Source organism: Hibiscus syriacus, unplaced genomic scaffold (genome assembly GCF_006381635.1).
Source record: "Hibiscus syriacus cultivar Baekdansim isolate YM2019G1 unplaced genomic scaffold, ASM638163v2 tig00109972_pilon, whole genome shotgun sequence".
NCBI classification, from domain to species: Eukaryota; Viridiplantae; Streptophyta; class Magnoliopsida; order Malvales; family Malvaceae; genus Hibiscus; species Hibiscus syriacus.
Genome location: NW_024062543.1, coordinates 1,929,387 through 1,950,135, shown reverse-complemented (window position 1 = coordinate 1,950,135; position 20,749 = coordinate 1,929,387). Strand labels below are relative to the sequence as shown.

Below are 20,749 nucleotides of genomic sequence, written 5' to 3'. Positions count from 1 at the left end.
CATCTTGACTAATCTAGACTGCCCCGAGTCATATTCAAAGACTCGAGCTCGAGACTTGCTTAAATAATATCAAAATGTTTACCACTTAAACCAATCCCCACTAGTATCAACAATGTAAATTTTAATTTTTTATTACAACGTAAATTTTTGTTTTCTATATTAGGCATATATAAATAAAACTTCATGATGAATATTATTGGAAAAATAAATAATTAACCAAAATAAATTCGGATTACTACTTTACAATAGGCTAAAAAATGAAAATTAAGAAAAAAAAATAGCAAATATAAATGTTTTAAAAAATAATATTTAATTGTTAAATCGTCAAATTAAATCATCAAATTTCAGAATTAATAAGAATCTATTTTTTTAAATGAGATAATTTGTCTAATATCAAAATTAACATGAATTTAGTAAGTTTTTAGATGAAAATCGAAAGATAATTTGTCCATGCACAAGTAAAAGAGATAATGTCTTATATATATATATATATAAGAGGATATTGTATATATTTGACCTAATTAAATTTCAATTGAAAACAAGTAAAAGAGAATCGAAAGATAATGTAGAAACTACTAACATGAAGCAAGAACCAAAATGATGCAAAAGATGGCCAAAATTTGGGAAGATTTGTCCATGCTTTGAGCTGCTTCAAAATTGGGTACTTTGCTTGCTTTTCTTTGTGGATATTTAAACTAGTTTATACAAGTAACGAAACATCCTCTTAATGGAGTATTAAATTGAAGAGTTCACTAAAATTGCAGTATTAATTCTGATATTTTAACCGTAAATTAATGGTTATGTTACTCATATTTAATTTTTTATAAGATAAACTATACTCATGATCAATTGATTACCAAAAATTCTAATTTGATATCGATCTTTTAATTTTGTCAATCAAAGTGTTTAGCTATTTAAATGATATCAAGTAAACTATTTGTAGTTAACATTTAACGGAAGAATCGACTTGATAATTAACAAAATTGATATAATTATTCACTTGATTCTCATTTACTTGCTTGTTCTAACCATTTTGTCCTAATTTCATTGCAATCCAATAAATTTAGTCATCTAATCAGGTTAGCATCAAATTGATAGAATGAAATATATGATGAGGATCAAATGTATAATTATAACAATTTTGTTAACTACTATTTCAACTCTTTTGTCAATCGCTAATAGCAAGTGGCTTGATTGACAACATGTATATAATTTAATGTTCTAATCGATAAAGTTAAAAGATTGAAGATCATATTAAAATCCCCTATAAATTGAAATTCTCGATTGTAACGGATCAAGTATCACACGATCGGCACGAATCAACTTACATCGGTGGTTAAAGAAATCGTTATAGTTCCTAGAGGTCATGGGTTCGAACATCAGTGATTGCAGCAAAGTAATTGAGCATTTATTATCAAATGATTGAAAAATATTTAGAACATATATTACTTTGTAATCACATTAACTTAATAAAAAAAAACTATCTCTACATTTATACTATATTATTAAGACAATTTGATAGTTCGTTATAAGATTTTTTTCCCCTCGTGTTCTAAGGCTTCATCATGACTAATCTAGATCGATCCGGGTCATAAACCTTACTTTAAGTCTCCCAGCGGGGATTTTCTGCATACACAAGAACTCAAACCTGAGACTTTGCTTAAGCAATATCAAATTGATTACCACTTGACCTAACCCCGTTAGTCCGTTATAAGATTTATTCACTCTCTATTTTATACACTATTTTTTTTTACGAAATAATACAGTAAATTTTTAGATTTGATTGTAACGATCAACACTAAAATTAATATCTTAAGAGTCCTTTTACCCAATAAATATAAGATAACAACACAATTAATATGAGAATCAATATATGGATATACCCAAGAGAGCTTAATTCCAAAATTTATAAGACAAGTGTTCTTTTTAAGATAAAAATTCTAATTCTCTATAAAATTAATTATTTGTAAATATAATTATACTTCTTGAACTTATATTCAATTATATAATTTGAATGCTTTAAAGTAACAAATAAATTTGTTAAATTAATAATAAATTAAATCAATTATTATATATGACGGATAATAATAGTGAGAAATGTGAATATATTTATTGGGAAAAAATAAAGAGTAAATCTCAGTCATCTATTTTTATTCATCTAATGGTCTTAAATCTATATAAAATTAAAGAGTTATGCATTGCGTAAATGGATCCTAACACACATATATATAACCTATTTAATATTTCAGTTCTCAATAATAGAAACAAATATTGTTTAAAAAATAAATTTGAAAAATTATGTTATAGGATGTATATATTTTATTAATTAAAAAAATTTCTAAACCCGATTAAAGATTACATATTTTATGTATGAATATTGTTTATCTTATTTTCCTTATGTTTTGTTTATTGTAATAAAAAAGAAAGAAAGAAGGGTGATGTATATAAATGATTATTTCGATTATAAGATATTATTTTATTAGATGATTATTAAAAATTATAAAATGGTCATTTGATTATAGAGTGTTGCTTTGTTGAGTCTCTCGATTATTAAAAGTTAAAAAATTGTCACTTGACTATTCATTATGTTTCAAACTCATCATTTTCCGTTAAAAAATCGACGGTCGTTTGAGTTGGACGTTGACATAATAACTATATTATGATAGTTGCTTAAGATTTTAAGATCATATTTTATCATATCATAATCGAGAGGTTAAAGTTCAACTCAAAATGCCGTCAATTTTTAACAGAGTTTGAAACATAATATATACTCATGTGACCATTTTGTAACTTTTAATAGTCCATGAACTCGTCAAAGTAACCCTCTATAATCAAAAAATTATTTTGTAACTTTTAATAATGAAAAACTTAATAAAACAATATATTGTAGTTTGGGGACCATTTATGTACTTAATAAAATGTACAATATCGAATGAAAATTGTTTGCTCCTAGTATAAGCCTCACTCCGTGATTATAAAGTAATATATGCTATAAATACTCTTAATCATTTGACAATGAACGCTCAATTACCATGCTGAAGTTGTTGGTTCTCGAACTTGAGACGTATAAAAACAACAATTATTCATTTAACCATTGAGATAATTTGATTCGTGCTACAATATCATCACTTTTAAACTTTAGAATATTTTTCCCTTTCTAATGTAAAATTACTGTCATCATCTCTCCAAACGTGACACTAACAGCCAGTGGGATTAGGCAACGTTCTTGAACATGGAGACTAAAAAAAGTTTCTCAATTTGTCACTCATGGCAAACGTACAAATTTGCAGTCTACATCACGTTATAATTATTGAAATCATAGCCAAAATTTCTGTTTGGTGCAAGAATGGGCAACCTGGCAAACTAGAAGAAGAGATTAATGGTACGAGTTATATATATATGTATACCCTTTCCTCTAAACGATATGATATTGACATCAATGTGCTTTCGGCATATTTAACAATCTATGGTTGTTCTGCCTTTTGTCTTGCATTAGTTGGTCGGCACATATACATGGCTTCTCGTTAGGAAAAATGAACAGCTTCAACATGTTTTTTCAATCCCTCCGGTTATGTCCATTTGTCCTATTCAAGAAATGGAGAGACCAATAGGGCTAAATTGTCCCCTCAAACATGCACTCATATATGGATTCGGTGTACTCTGCAAACCGGCTCTTCTTGCTCCGAATTAGCCGTAACGCGGGACCGTGTTTCCGGAATCCGATCGCTCAAACTTCTAGAATTCGAATAAGTGTATCGGATATTCCAGTTCCTATAAGTACATGGTGCTCTGACATAAGGCTATATCTAAAAGAAACAACTGTTTAGAATCTAAAAAGAATCTAGGAATATAATAATTTAACCATGGTTTAGTTTAGTTAACCCTATAGTTAATCTGTGATTAAACTGTTTGGAAACCTGAGCTTATGGAGGCACCACGGTTATGAAGTGGACATGTTTACGCCAACTTTTTTTGGTTAGGTTCAAAAGTGATAATGATGGTATAAACAAAGCATGTATCATATTGCTTTTGTATACGACATTAGTGAATTGGTCTGGTTAATGGTTGGGGTTAATGAGAAACTTGTGGCTCAGAGTACTTGGAGAATCCCTGAATCATTCCTAATATGAAATATATTTTAACAAGGTTGAGCATATCAAGCTCTTAAATCCGATTCGTTTTCGGTTATACGGTGTATCAGATCCACTAGGAAGCTTCACATACCAGAAAGAAGTTTAGGCTCCTGAAGGAATCCAAAGAGCTATCAGAGTGTTATGACCCTCGAGAAATAGAGAAGAAAATAGACGAAGAAGAAAAGAAAAGATGAGAGAATAGACGAGAGAATATAGATTCAAGAGAAGAAAAAGTTCATTCTTTTCACACATGAAAATGTTATTTAATCACAATCACTAGGTTTCCTCCTATTTTGGCTTGGGCTTGTCCTAAGGCCCTTGTCTCCCTTCCTTTGTTAATTTTCCCATGTGAGTCACATGCTCCCCTTTTAATTCCTCTTTCTCAAAATTCCCCAATTCACTACGTGCAATCCCTAGCTCAATCCCTAATTCATTTTCTAAATCCCCAATGCCCTTCGCTTCTTGCTTCCCCTCCTCTCTCCCAACCGTGACAATTCCTCCCCCTTTAGACGATCCTTGTCCCCAAGGATCAAAGTATCGAATTTGTGATAGCAAGACCACAAAATCCTTTGAAGTTGTGATGTCAATGAACCTAGTCTTTGGAGCATCACTCCATTTACTGCAATATTTATCTAATGTTGCACTTGTAAATGCAAATGTTGCAAATGCGTATTCTAACACACTTCCCGTATTTAAGTTAGCCATGTACAAAAGATCTACAGCTTCTGCCTGTTTTGACATTGTATATAAGGAGGCTGGATTTGGGCACCTAGGGTTCGACACCATTGCAGCTGTAGAAGATTTGAAGAGGTTGGCAACAAGGTTGTCTCCACCATTTTGTGAATACAATGTTTGCCCATCTGCACCAGAAAGCAAGCCCAACCAAGCTGTTGTTTGCATGAAATGTGTGGTATCCAACTCTCTTAAAACAATATAAAGTAGCCCCACCCAATATAATACACTCCCAATCTCCTTTATTCCGCAAAGAACTTCAGCTTTGAGCTCTGGTTTTGTTCCCCAGCTGAGTTGCTCTTTAACGAGCCTCATACATCCTGTCACACCCCCATCAAAAGGAAGAAGTCCAATTGATTTCGGCAGTGCTTCTTGCAAGCCTGTGATCATAGGATCAAATGTAGCAATCTTGTTTGATATATGATCCAACAGTGCTCGAATAAGCCACGGTAATGACCTAGATCCTAGAAGTTTAACAACGGAAATCATGTGTGGAATTCCAAAAAATCCACTATGCAATTGCGCAAAACTTTGATGTGCATAATTTAAATATTGAGTACCACAATAGAAGTTTGGCTTGGCATGTGGAACTAATGGCTTTTGTACAAGAGCAAGAGGAACTTTTGAAGATCGGATAAAATGCTGAGTAGTATTGCAAAGGATAAAGTTTGGCAGAAAATCATTTTGCATCTCAGACCAAATCTGAGAAGCTAGTCGACTAGAAAATGACACAAGAGATATGTTCTCCTGCATCTTCCTTACCTGTCGTTGCCGCTACTCCAACCACAACTTCTCTGAATTTGCCATTTCATACTCCCCAGTCTCCAGATACCTTTGATCAGGTCTCAGCCTAGAATCAGTTGGAGGTAACTTTTCCTTCAGACCAGAAGTCAGCTCATTCAAAGTGATGGCAAATCGTATTAAGTTATATCTGGTGGGATATTTAGGGGAATTACTCCGCTTCCAAAGTGTATGAGTTTCTGAGAAAGACTCTTGTCCTTTTCCCTTTGCATAATAATCTCCAATCACATAATGCATGCTCTCATCCCATTTTCCCAATAATGAAGCCACTGTCCTTCCGTTCCTATCTTGAACTATACCATGTACCTGGTGATCACAGTACAACTTTTCCAGGATGAGATTGTATATTGACGTTGTTACCTTACTCCATTGGAACACTTCTCCATTGTCAAACTCCAAGGTCAAAACACCGACTGGATCCAGCTGAATTGAGCGACCCCAGAACTTACTTTTTAAATTACTATCACCCCACAATTTCCATCCTGTGCCCTGACAGTGACATGCTACAATCATAGGGTGATGACTGACCTTCTCTGAGAAGAAGCGTAAACCTTTATCAGGGAAGTCAACTTCATATGTTTCTCTTAATAATGGATTGAAGGGTTTGCAAATTCTTCCTTTTGTTGAAGAATATGCAGACACAACAAATGCAACTACATTAAAAATTCTCATGAGATTATTCCCCCTTTTCCACCATTCATATGCACGGTCAAGCAAATATGAATACTCCAAATCCTCAAAACACTTTTGAAGAGAAAATAGAGGCTCATTTAAGTATACAGGAAGAAAAACTTGTGTGAGATCTTTCCCAATATTATCCTTAATTATTGACCAAAGACTAACACCTTTCTCTTTTTCAACGGGGTCGGGCAACTTTTTTCGGCGTTTCATGTAAGGAAAGTTACTTCCCACTGATTTAATGCAAGGATCAATGTCATCTTCAGAATCAAAGGCATTAAAACCATCATCTGAATAGAAAGATGATGTCCGGAAATATGATCCATTACTTTTGAAAGGGCTTGATGACAAAAAATCACGAGTTAAAAAAAATTATGCTCATCCTCATCAGTATCTTCTTCTGCAGTATCAACTCTTTCATTATCCTCATCTGTGTCAGTTACACTTCCTTCTGGCTTCTCAAACCGTGGAACAACTCTTAATGGTTTTCTATGGCATCCATGCTGCAGGAACTCAAGAACATCAGAAGAGGCAGTTGCAATTGAAATGGCGTATGCTCCAAAGTTGTTTGCCAAAAACTCTGCCAAGATACTGATTGTATCCAAAACAACACCATTTTCTTCTGTTATAGGGAGATCAAAACTAGTGATGGATGGCATTTTATCAAACACTTGACACCCATCATTTGTGCCTTCGATTGCCATAGGTATCGACTCTGTTTCAGGGCTGTTTTGGTCTTGCTCCACCGTCTTTCATGTCAAGACCCTTAGAATCTGCTCGAAATAACCCTTATTCTTTGCAATCCTTGTCTCTAGGTACTGATCTTGTTTCACCAGCTTTGATAATTCGTCAATCTGGTTTTGAATTGCAGAAAGAGCAGAGGATTCAACCATTGCTTTGCCAGGAGTTGTGGCTCTGATTACCAATTTGTTATGACCTCGAGAATAGAGAAGAAAATAGACGAAGAAAAGAAAAGATGAGAGAATAGACGAGAGAATATAGATTCAAGAGAAGAAAAAGTTCATTCTTTTCACACATGAAAACTATATTCTACAGTACATGTTATTTAATCACAATCACTAGGTTTCCTCCTATTTTGGCTTGGGCTTATCCTAAGGCCTTGTCTCCCTTCCTTTGTTAATTTTCCCATGTGAGTCACATGCTCCCCTTTTAATTCCTCTTTCTCAAAATTCCCCAATTCACTAGGTGCAATCCCTAGCTCAATCTCTAATTCATTTTCTAAATCCCCAATGCCCTTCGCTTCTTGCTTCCCCTCCTCTCTCCCAACCGTGACACAGAGCAGATCAATAAGCATTAAAGGATAATGACTTGATACCGTACAGAATAATTTATATAAGCCAAAAGCATTTGTTTAGAGGACCTAAACCAACTTTAGTATCCACATTGTTAGTGGATTAAAACCTTAATAAACGTCTCGTCAGCGCCTGCGAGTGAGCATGCTGTATAGTTTAGTATTATTCTAAATGCATTGTCCACCATTAGTATCATTAAACAAAACAAACTCTGTGTGTCATTGACAACAAGGCTGTGAGATGAATAAAATAAACTGATGAAAACCTGGAACTTGTGGGGATTTAGCAGAAGAGGAAACATGGTAATGAGCTTATCCTATTTGAACCAATCACTGCTATAATCATATGACCCCGTGGAAGAAATAAAGAGAAATAAAATGAGAAAAAGTAGGGGTTGTTTAAGTGGGGGGTAGGGGGAAGTGGAGACAGTGCATATTTGGTACAGGTGAGGGTATCAAAATATTTGGCATTTCCATCATGGAGAAGCCTAAAAAGGTTTGAAAAGCTTTTGCAGATATGGTAAATTGTGTGGTCACGAAATTTCCTCTTCTTAACATGTACTAAACCTTGGTTTCTTTATGAATTTGGATACAAACATGTTGGTTTTATGGACATGTAGGCAAAAGTGTGCATGGTTGAGTATACTTGAGTTGACAGACCGAGCAATGAGGTGCAGGAATGGTGCACCAGGCACACAGGGTCACTAGTAAAAAAAGACCCACTAGGGCGCAATTATGTGTTTTGATTCAAAGGTTACTGCTTCTCGGATGATGTTTCGGCACGAAATGGATTAGGTGTTATATCGAGTCTCCCACCATACGCAGCACTTCCCCCTTTTAATGTCAGGTACCCTCTTTTTCATCTCAGTTCTCGTCTTCCTTGCCAAAAAAAAACCATTTTTTGGTTCTGAATTTTGCCTCTTTGATTGTTTATGTTAGTTGTGTATGTTTCATTTATGACAGTTTGGTCTCTTTTAATGTCTGCTCGTCCTTTGACTTCAAAGATGTTAACTTGACAATCACCTGTTTGCTCGACAGTGTCAGTGAAGAACTGAAGGTCTGGGTTTTGAGATTTGTTGATGTTTTGTTGTTTTTTCCCCCATCTGAATCTTGTTGTAGTTCTTGATGGATGTTGCATTATTACAGCTTCTGGGGATCTTTAAGGCGTTGAAATGAATTGGTTTGGTGAATTATTCATGTTTCAAGATGGATTGGCTAATGGATCTGATTGATTTTGTTGTTTTGTTATGGTTTAATTTGCATCGATGAGGTTGATTGAATCGTAGGAGAGTGGTAAAGGACTTGTATTCGATATGAATAATTTTCATCAATGAGTTCTCTGCAGCTGAATTTAACTGCATTTGTGGCCGGGAGAGATCTGAATTGGTTTTTTCTTATCACCCTTTGCCCCATAGGTAACTAGACCACGAACCAAGGCATGGAAACGAACGGCTTCGATGTCGATGGAAACTCGGAGTCGAATGCAGTTCATTTTCATGGAGAGAGGATACAAGAACTGCCGAGTTCCGATCTAGACAGAATCGACCTCGATTTGGCTTATTCGAATGAGAAATTGGTAAATCTGCATGTACTATTGATGCTTCTTTTGGGTTGGGACAACGGTTCGGAAGCGATGGCCTTAGAGAATGGTGATATTTCAGCTCAGTTCATCGAGAAGGCATTGGCATTTGACCTTTTATTTGGGATTTTAGATTCGGAGTTGAGGGAAATCGAAACTTTCTTGAGTACGGTTCAGTCGGAGATCGTTGATGCTCGTCGTAATACATCTTCGTGCCTACCTTTGGGGGCAGGATTTGATGAAATGGATAAGAAGCTGCATGATTCTGAAGGATCCATGAAGAAGTGCCAAGGGATCGTCTTCGAGGTGAAGTTGCTGTCGACGAAGCTGCAGGCTTCGTTTCCGTACTTCAGAAACGAGAACTGTAAGTCCGAGTTCGATTTTATCTCAGAACGAGTAGAGTTTAGGATCTAACAGCTTTCTGACCACTCTAACATATGCATGTTAATAGGGAGTAATGATGAGGCCGTTGATATATCCGTGCAATATCAGCTATCGAACCTCATCTGGAAATCCAAAGTGCATACTGTTGAACAACGACACATCCTAAGGATGCTTGACAAATCACTTGCAAGGAAGAGGAATTAAAACTAAAGCTACATTATACCAAACAAGTCGCTCTTCGCATGGAAGAGGCCGCAGAAGTTGTATGGGAACGGTTTCTAGAGGCAGAAAATGCTGCCGAGGTGCTCATGGGAATTTCAAACTGTTTGGTCGACTTCAGATCGTTCAGTTTAACCTGAACAGTTCGATTCAACTAGAAGCTGAGCTCAAATCTGAGCTCAAATCGTTAGCGATTCACTGAAAGAAAGCCTCGATGAAGCTGAAAATCGAGCCGAAATCGCTGAAGCCAAGTTGTCGGAGTTAACCGATACGAACCTCGAACTTACCGAAGAGTTGAATTTTCTCAAAGGTAATAACGAGAAAAGCACGACGAAAGTGGCCTCGCTAGAAACACAGTTGAGGGAATCGGAGATTCAACTACAGCATGCGAAAGCATCATCCGAAGCAAGCCAGGAGCAGCAAAACATGCTTTACTCTGCAATCTGGGATATGGAAACTTTAATCGAAGATCTAAAATCAAAGGTTTCGAAAGCCGAAAGTCGAACCGAGAGCGTGGAGGAGCAATGCATTATATTATCCGAATCTAACTTTGAACTCAATAACGAGCTAGGCATCCTGAGGCATAAAATCGAATGCTTGGAGACATCTTTGAACCAAGCTACCATTGAAAAGGCTGCAAGTGCAAAAGAAATCAGTCATAGGACCAAGCTAATCGCAGATACGATTGCACAACTAGCATCAGAAAGGGAACGCATTCTCAACCAGGTATTAACATTGTACCTTTTTTCTTATGAAACAATGAGATTCGGTCGAAGGTTCGGTGTAATAATCGCGGAACATGTTCAGTGCAGCTATCTTCATTAGTAAAAGAGAGGGAAACATTTATGAAAAAGTTACAAAATAAGGCAAAAGCCAACTCTACAGAAGTTCCCTCAGCCAAAAGTGTACAGGCAGGTACTTTTCAGGTTCTTCACTTGTTTAAATGCTCCATGAACCTTTGAAATCTATAAAAAAAAAAACAGAATTCATTTGAAAATTTTGAATCATCTCCATTTTATCTTCTTATAAAACAGGTGGATGAGCCATCAAAAGATGAATCTCATTGTAGGACAGCAGCTGAGCCTTCCGGCACCGTAACTGGCGCTGGCGCTACCGCCATTCCGAGCTTGCAGGTTGTGGAAAAAGAGAAGACAGGCCACCTTAAACTGTCATACATGTTGGTAGCAATTCTCATTGCACTAAGTTCTGCATTAGCCGTGTATCTTTATGAGTGAGAAAACAGGCCATCTTCGATTATTTTCTATACTTGTTGATATCAATGTGAAATATTCTTTTATTTTATGTTTGTTTATCCATCAAAACTATGTGTATATGTATCAATTAAATAAATTTAATATACTTAGGGTAAATTATTGATTTAGTCATCAAACTATTTACTTGCTTGTGTTTTGTTACCCAACTACTAAAATTTCATTTTGGTCACTAATGTTACTTTTTCATGCCGGATATAGTCTTCAACTGACAACGCCGGATATAGGACTATTATAACTACTTATAGGTTAGCACGCCAAATAAATTTGATAGTCAGATATTATATTTTATTCTGATATGTCATGTGGTTCTATCAAAGGTCTTATTTATATATTGTGGTTGATTCAGGATTCCATGTCCCGAAAATATGGCGCCTCGAAGGCTCTGATAAGTGGAGGGAGTATGCCAAGTAATTGAACGTGGTGCTGAAGGGTGTTGGGAAAATAGACCCCTTGTAATCCAACAATCCTTTTAGATCACAACATTAACAAAAATACTTGAAAAATAAAAGAGAGAAAACACAATAATTTAACGTGGAAAACTCTCAAATGGAGAAAAACCACAAGCGTTGTCAAAAGACAACCAAGAGAAAAAATATTTACTATGTGGAAAATTATTACAACCACACTATAAAATATTTAACTCTCACACATGCCCAAAAGCTAAAGTACACCCCAAGAGAATTTCCCTTTAAATTCTCTACTAGTATAGCTAATAGCTTTCTAGTACACCACTTGTATTTTGGTGATTGACATACATTTAACCAAAGGGAAATGTTCTATTTATAGGCTAAGAATTTTTCCATCCTTTGTTCATTTCCAATGTGGGATTTGGCCAATTTTTGCCAAAAACTAACAAATCTCCACCTTGGCAAAAATTCCATACAATTCTTCACCATAAAAACAACAGCTACCTCAATAACACCATCAGCTATGATAGTCACAATTCTAAAAACAAGAATTGTCATACTCCACCATAAGAGTATACACACTTGGAATTCACTAACTCCAAGAATTTTTACCTCGACCAGTTCATGTCGAAAAACTGCTAATAAGTTATGGTGCAACTTCCAATATTGACTTTCTAGGAAGTTCATTAGCCATCGACATCAATTCCACCACACATCTTGCATCACTGTCAACCAATGCCCATGTGTAAATGTGGACATGCTACCTTTTCATACATCCTTTTCCATGGCAACTCAATTGGTAGCTATCATGCCATGAGGATATATATCTTACTTTAAAAAACAAATTCATCGTCTTCATTTTCAAAGACGACTACATTAGTAGCATCACTTTGGAGCCATTAGCCGAATTAGCTCCACCGTTTTTGCAATCCTTCTTTAGATGTCCAGGTTGCCCACATCCCCACAGATAATTTTCTTTTTGGAGCCTTTATACTTCTTCCTATTTCCACAAACCGACAATGCTCCACTTTCAGAAGATTTGTTCTCTCCATTTTTCAGCCTTCTTTCTTCCGAAATCAGCTTACTTGTCACTTCTGAAAAATTCACATTCTCTTTCCCGTACATTAAAACGGTTTGCATGTGCTCATAGGAAGATGGAAGAGACCAAATAAGTCTCAATGCTTTATCTTCATCATCAATCTCCACTCCAATAGATTCCAGTTCAAAAATAATCCCATTGAGTGCACTAAGGTGGTCAGAAATTTTTGTACCTTCTTCCATTTGCAATTTGTGAAATTTCTCCTTCAAATATAACCTATTGAAAGACTTTTAGCTTGGTACATTTCCTCAAGCTTTTCCCAAAGCTCCTTTGTTGATGACCATCTAGCAACATTAGCAAGAACATTTTTTGCTAGACAGAGACGAATCTGACTTGCTGCTCTCATGTCTAACTCTTCCCATTCTTCTTCACTCATCTTGGATTTTCCCTTGTCTCCACTGCTGTCACTAGGTTTATCTGGTTCCTTTCCTTCGGACAAAGAAGCTGGTTTTCCCTTTAAGGCCTTATACAATCCAGACTGGATTAGTATATCCTTGACTTGTACTTGCCACAACCCAAAATTAATTCTCCCATCAAATTTCTCAATATCAAATCTGAAACTCATTTTTTGCTCAACAATGCTCCAGTGATCTCACACGTGAATAATGAGTGAACAATTGTGTCTACAAAATGCACTAAGAAAGTTTCCAGGAAAGATTGGGGGGACACAAATGGTACCGCTTAAGTCCCAACCTCCTTAGGCGATTATAGCTTTTGTGACAAAACTTTCTTGGCTACACTTACTTACACAATACCACACTCAATAAACACAATAACATATTTAAAGGACCTCCAGTTGGACCACAACAATCTCTAAAAAATCTTTTCTGATGTAGAAGATCGGACAAAGCCGCAACCACAGAGCATACTAAGAATTTTAAAGAAATTCTTACCCCGCCTTGAATTTTATCTTTTACCAAACCATTGACTCCGATACCAATTGTTGGGAAAATAGACCCCTTGTAATCCAACAATCCTTTTAGATCACAACATTAACAAAAATACTTGAAAAATAAAAGAGAGAAAACACAATAATTTAACGTGGAAAACTCTCAAATGGAGAAAAACCACAAGCGTTGTCAAAAGACAACCAAGAGAAAAAATATTTACTATGTGGAAAATTATTACAACCACACTATAAAATATTTAACTCTCACACATGCCCAAAAGCTAAAGTACACCCCAAGAGAATTTCCCTTTAAATTCTCTACTAGTATAGCTAATAGCTTTCTAGTACACCACTTGTATTTTGGTGATTGACATACATTTAACCAAAGGGAAATGTTCTATTTATAGGCTAAGAATTTTTCCATCCTTTGTTCATTTCCAATGTGGGATTTGGCCAATTTTTGCCAAAAACTAACAAAGGGGGACAAGGCACAGTGTATAAAAGGCCTATGCCAATGTGATTATTTTTAAATCAAAACAATTACTTGTTCCAATAACCTTGAATGCCTCAACAAATATCACTCCAAAACTAATATCCATGCCTGTGTTAATGGGCAGTGCTTATGTGATTGAATAATGCACAAAATGATGTAATATTTCAACAACTTACAGTATGCAATAAAATAGGGTAAATTACGCGTCTCGTACCTAAATCATCAGTTTTGACCCGTTATAGTACCTAAACTTTCAACTTTTTCAAAACCATACTTAAAGTTTAGTTTTTATTTCATTTTAGTACCCCTTTTCAAAATATAACATTAGGTTTTTTTTAAAAAAAATTGAAAGTTTAGATACTAAAACGGGCCAGAATTAATAGTTTATGTACTAAACGCGTTAAGTTTTTAATAGTGAGGAACTCAAATGAAACAAAAACAAACATTAGGTATGGTTTTGAAAAAATTGAACGTTTAGGTACTAAAACATGTCAAAACTAATAATTTAGATACTAAATGTATAGTTTAGGCAATAAAATAATAGCAAAATGCTAAAAAGTATTTTTAATATTTGATTATATAATTGTTTTGATTCTTATTAATTTTTAGAGTATTTTGATTTTAATGTTTGGGTTTGGGATAAAATACTCTTTGATAGGATAAAAATTACTAATCGACTAATGATGTATGTTTATTGTTAATATGACAATTATTTTGTCTAAATGATGACACGCTATATATTGCATGTCTAAATTAATGACGTGACACGTATTAAAGTAATGACTACGTGTCCAAAGTAATAACGTAACACATATCACATGTCTAGAATTATGATATAATGTATATCACATCAATGATAAAAATTGATTGTTAATCGATTAACGATTTTATTAAATATTTTATTTATAAATGAAACATATTTTAGTTGTTGAAAATTCCGCCATCTAGATAATCGTTGGAAGTCCCCGTGAAGTCGTATTCCTCTTTCCAGGCTTGAGCACAAGCGTCGTTCTTCTTAACATTTGCTCCGATCATTCTTCCGAGACCTCGTTTGATACCCTCCCATAAGCTACTTTGGCATCCCTTAGCTTCCACTCCATTTTCCCCACCTACACCATAAATAATTAATCCCGAGTGCCATCAGTGACAGATTCAAAAAAACTTTTGAATATGTACATGTGTATCAACAACATAAATTCTATTTTTGTTGTACTCCCGGTTTGTAAGGTTTCATCTTGACTAATCTAGACTGCCCCGAGTCATATTCAAAGACTCGAGCTCGAGACTTGCTTAAATAATATCAAAATGTTTACCACTTAAACCAATCCCCACTAGTATCAACAATGTAAATTTTAATTTTTTATTACAACGTAAATTTTTGTTTTCTATATTAGGCATATATAAATAAAACTTCATGATGAATATTATTGGAAAAATAAATAATTAACCAAAATAAATTCGGATTACTACTTTACAATAGGCTAAAAAATGAAAATTAAGAAAAAAAAATAGCAAATATAAATGTTTTAAAAAATAATATTTAATTGTTAAATCGTCAAATTAAATCATCAAATTTCAGAATTAATAAGAATCTATTTTTTTAAATGAGATAATTTGTCTAATATCAAAATTAACATGAATTTAGTAAGTTTTTAGATGAAAATCGAAAGATAATTTGTCCATGCACAAGTAAAAGAGATAATGTCTTATATATATATATATATAAGAGGATATTGTATATATTTGACCTAATTAAATTTCAATTGAAAACAAGTAAAAGAGAATCGAAAGATAATGTAGAAACTACTAACATGAAGCAAGAACCAAAATGATGCAAAAGATGGCCAAAATTTGGGAAGATTTGTCCATGCTTTGAGCTGCTTCAAAATTGGGTACTTTGCTTGCTTTTCTTTGTGGATATTTAAACTAGTTTATACAAGTAACGAAACATCCTCTTAATGGAGTATTAAATTGAAGAGTTCACTAAAATTGCAGTATTAATTCTGATATTTTAACCGTAAATTAATGGTTATGTTACTCATATTTAATTTTTTATAAGATAAACTATACTCATGATCAATTGATTACCAAAAATTCTAATTTGATATCGATCTTTTAATTTTGTCAATCAAAGTGTTTAGCTATTTAAATGATATCAAGTAAACTATTTGTCAATCGACTTGATAATTAACAAAATTGATATAATTATTCACTTGATTCTCATTTACTTGCTTGTTCTAACCATTTTGTCCTAATTTCATTGCAATCCAATAAATTTAGTCATCTAATCAGGTTAGCATCAAATTGATAGAATGGATATATAATGAGGATCAAATGTATAATTATAACAATTTTGTTAACTACTATTTCAACTCTTTTGTCAATCGCTAATAGCAAGTGGCTTGATTGACAACATGTATATAATTTAATGTTCTGGTCGATAAAGTTAAAAGATTGAAGATCATATTAAAATCCCTTATAAATTGAAATTCTCGATTGTAACGGATCAAGTATCACACGATCGGCACGAATCAACTTACATCGGTGGTTAAAGAAATCGTTATAGTTCCTAGAGGTCATGGGTTCGAACATCAGTGATTGTAGCAAAGTAATTGACCATTTATTATCAAATGATTGAAAAATATTTAGAACATATATTACTTTGTAATCACATTAACTTAATAATAAAAAAAACTATCTCTACATTTATACTATATTATTAAGACAAGTTGATAGTTCGTTATAAGATTTTTTTCCCCTCGTGTTCTAAGGCTTCATCATGACTAATCTAGATCGATCCGGGTCGTAAACCTTACTTTAAGTCTCCCAGCGAGGATTTTCTGCATACACAAGAACTCAAACCTGAGACTTTGCTTAAGCAATATCAAATTGATTATCACTTGACCTAACCCCGTTAGTCCGTTATAAGATTTATTCACTCTCTATTTTATACACTATTTTTTTTACGAAATAATACAGTAAATTTTTAGATTTGATTGTAACAATCAACACTAAAATTAATATCTTAAGAGTCCTTTTACCCAATAAATATAAGATAACAACACAATTAATATGAGAATCAATATATGGATATACCCAAGATAGCTTAATTCCAAATTTTATAAGACAAGTGTTCTTTTTAAGATAAAATTCTAATTCTCTATAAAATTAATTATTTGTAAATATAATTATACTTCTTGAACTTATATTCAATTATATAATTTGAATGCTTTAAAGTAACAAATAAATTTGTTAAATTAATAATAAATTAAATCAATTATTATATATGACGGATAATAATAGTGAGAAATGTGAATATATTTATTGGGAAAAAATAAAGAGTAAATCTCAGTCATCTATTTTTATTCATCTAATGGTCTTAAATCTATATAAAATTGATTTACTATTATTTTGTAACTTTAAAGCATTCAAATTATATAATTGAATATAAGTTCAAGAATTATTTTTTCCCAATAAAAATAATCAAAAAATTATTTTGTAACTTTTAATAATGAAAAACTTAATAAAACAATATATTGTAGTTTGGGGACCATTTATGTACTTAATAAAATGTACAATATCGAATGAAAATTGTTTGCTCCTAGTATAAGTCTCACTCCGTGATTATAAAGTAATATATGCTCTAAATACTCTTAATCATTTGACAATGAACGCTCAATCACCATGCTGAAGTTGTTGGTTCTCGAACTTGAGACGTATAAAAACAACAATTATTCATTTAACCATTGAGATAATTTGATTCGTGCTACAATATCATCACTTTTAAACTTTAGAATATTTTTCCCTTTTACTGTCATCATCTCTCCAAACGTGACACTAACAGCCAGTGGGATTAGGCAACGTTCTTGAACATGGAGACTAAAAAAAGTTTCTCAATTTGTCACTCATGGCAAACGTACAAATTTGCAGTCTACATCGCGTTATAACTATTGAAATCATAGCCAAAATTTCTGTTTGGTGCAAGAATGGGCAACCTGGCAAACTAGAAGAAGAGATTAATGGTACGAGTTATATATATATATATACGCTTTCCTCTAAACGATATGATATTGACATCAATGTGCTTTCGGCATATTTAACAATCTATGGTTGTTCTGCCTTTTGTCTTGCATTAGTTGGTCGGCACATATACATGGCTTCTCGTTAGGAAAAATGAACAGCTTCAACATGTTTTTTCAATCCCTCCGGTTATGTCCATTTGTCCTATTCAAGAAATGGAGAGACCAATAGGGCTAAATTGTCCCCTCAAACATGCACTCATTGCAACTCAAGACCCTTCTTCATATATGGATTCGGTATACTCTGCAAACCGGCTCTTCTTGCTCCGAATTAGCCGTAACGCGGGACCGTGTTTCCGGAATCCGATCGCTCGAACTTCTAGAATTCGAATAAGTGTATCGGAGATTCTAGTTCCTATAAGTACATGGTGCTCTGACATAAGGCTATATCTAAAAGAAACAACTGTTTAGAATCTAAAAGAATCTAGGACCTATAGTTAATCTGTGATTAAACTGTTTGGAAACCTGAGCTTATGGAGGCACCACGGCTATGAAGTGGACATGTTTACGCCAACTTTTTTTGGTTAGGTTCAAAGGTGATGATGATGGTATAAACAAAGCATGTATCATATTGCTTTTGTATACGTCATTAGTGAATTGGTCTGGTTAATGGTTGGGGTTAATGAGAAGCTTGTGGCTCAGAGTACTTGGAGAATCCCTGAATCATTCCTAATCGTTTTCGGTTATACGGTGCATCAGATCCACTAGGAAGCTTCACATACCAGAAAGAAGTTTAGGCTCCTGAAGGAATCCAAAGAGCTATCAGAGCAGATCAATAAGCATTAAAGGATAATGACTTGATACCGTACAGAATAATTTATATAAGCCAAAAGCATTTGTTTAGAGGAGCTAAACCAACTTTAGTATCCACATTGTTAGTGGATTAAAACCTTAATAAACGTCTCGTCAGCGCCTGCGAGTGAGCATGCTGTATAGTTTAGTATTATTCTAAATGCATTGTCCACCATTAGTATCATTAAACAAAACAAACTCTGTGTGTCATTGACAACAAGGCTGTGAGATGAATAAAATAAACTGATGAAAACCTGGAACTTGTGGGGATTTAGTAGAAGAGGAAACATGGTAATGAGCTTATCCTATTTGAACCAATCACTGCTATAATCATATGACCCCGTGGAAGAAATAAAGAGAAATAAAATGAGAAAAAGTAGGGGTTGTTTAAGTGGGGGTAGGGGGAAGTGGAGACAGTACATATTTGGTACAGGTGAGGGTATCAAAATATTTGGCATTTCCATCATGGAGAAGCCTAAAAAGGTTTGAAAAGCTTTTGCAGATATGGTAAATTGTGTGGTCACGAAATTTCCTCTTCTTAACATGTACTAAACCTTGGTTTCTTTATGAATTTGGATACAAACATGTTGGTTTTATGGACATGTAGGCAAAGTGTGCATGGTTGAGTATACTTGAGTTGACAGGCCGAGCAATGAGGTGCAGGAATGGTGCACCAGGCACACAGGGTCACTAGTAAAAAAAGACCCACTAGGGCGCAATTATGTGTTTTGATTCAAAGGTTACTGCTTCTCGGATGATGTTTCGGCACGAAATGGATTAGGTGTTATATCGAGTCTCCCACCATACGCAGCACTTCCCCCTTTTCTTTTCTTCACACTAGCTATAGCAAACATATTAGGCTAGGCATGTATGAGGATAAAGAAAAAGCATGTTTGCAAGGCGCCATTGTCTTTTTATTCTTTTACTTGTTTTCTTGAATTGGTAGGACCCCAAAACCTTAGCTCAGCCTCCAATTTTTCCAATGATTAATCAAACCAAGGCATGTTCCTTTATTGAATGAAGAAAATCCAATTTTAGTTAATACGTAGGATTAGTCTTTTACATGGTATGCATTTGATGCAAGTTATACGCCAAAAGGTGAACAAATCTCACCGGCACTAGTACTAATTGCTTAAGACTGCCATATCAGGGCGGAAAGTGCCATGAAGAGCTCGAATTCCATGACATATTGCAGGTTTCAGTTGATGTTCCCGGGATAGTAAGAACGACAACGATTCGGACAACACCAATGAACATGGCAAGATTTTCAGTGCCATATATGTCGGTTGCTCAATTTCTGAACCTGAAATTATGAATGAGATGTCCAATTTATCATTCACATTCCACAAATAGTATCTGCGATGGTACCCACAGGAAACCAAGTTGTAGGAATGATGACCAATCACTCAATCATATCTGGTCGAACTCCTTTTGTCAGCTTTGGTTTTTCAGGTGTTTCTCAAAAAGTCTCTCTTATTACATGTGCTGTATAACTCACAACACATATATGCATATATGTATGCATAAAACATTGATGTGTTCGACATCGTACAGCCTAGCCGGGATGAACACTGATGCAGAACACCCCCACATGATTTCTAAATATTATCTTACCTAACCTACTTTGGATGCCTTGCATTTGAAACATGTTCACTTCTTCTGCAGCTAGCCAAGATTAGTTCTATTAATGGAGAATTACCTAACCTATGCAGTGTTACGAAACGCGGCAACGGATTACATGTGGTTAAAATACTGTACTCCCATTAACAGATATCAGAAAACATTGGTTTTTAATATGCTACTTATGAGATTTGCCAACACTTTTTTTATAATCTAATCTTTATCTTTTAATTAATCTCACCCTTATCACATTTGGAA

At 34.4% G+C, this 20,749-nt stretch overlaps 1 pseudogene; it reads left to right on the top strand.

Moving 5' to 3' along the window:
* Nucleotides 1-8,988: 8,988 nt before the first annotated feature.
* Nucleotides 8,989-11,097, top strand: LOC120211484 (annotated as a pseudogene).
* Nucleotides 11,098-20,749: the final 9,652 nt, after the last annotated feature.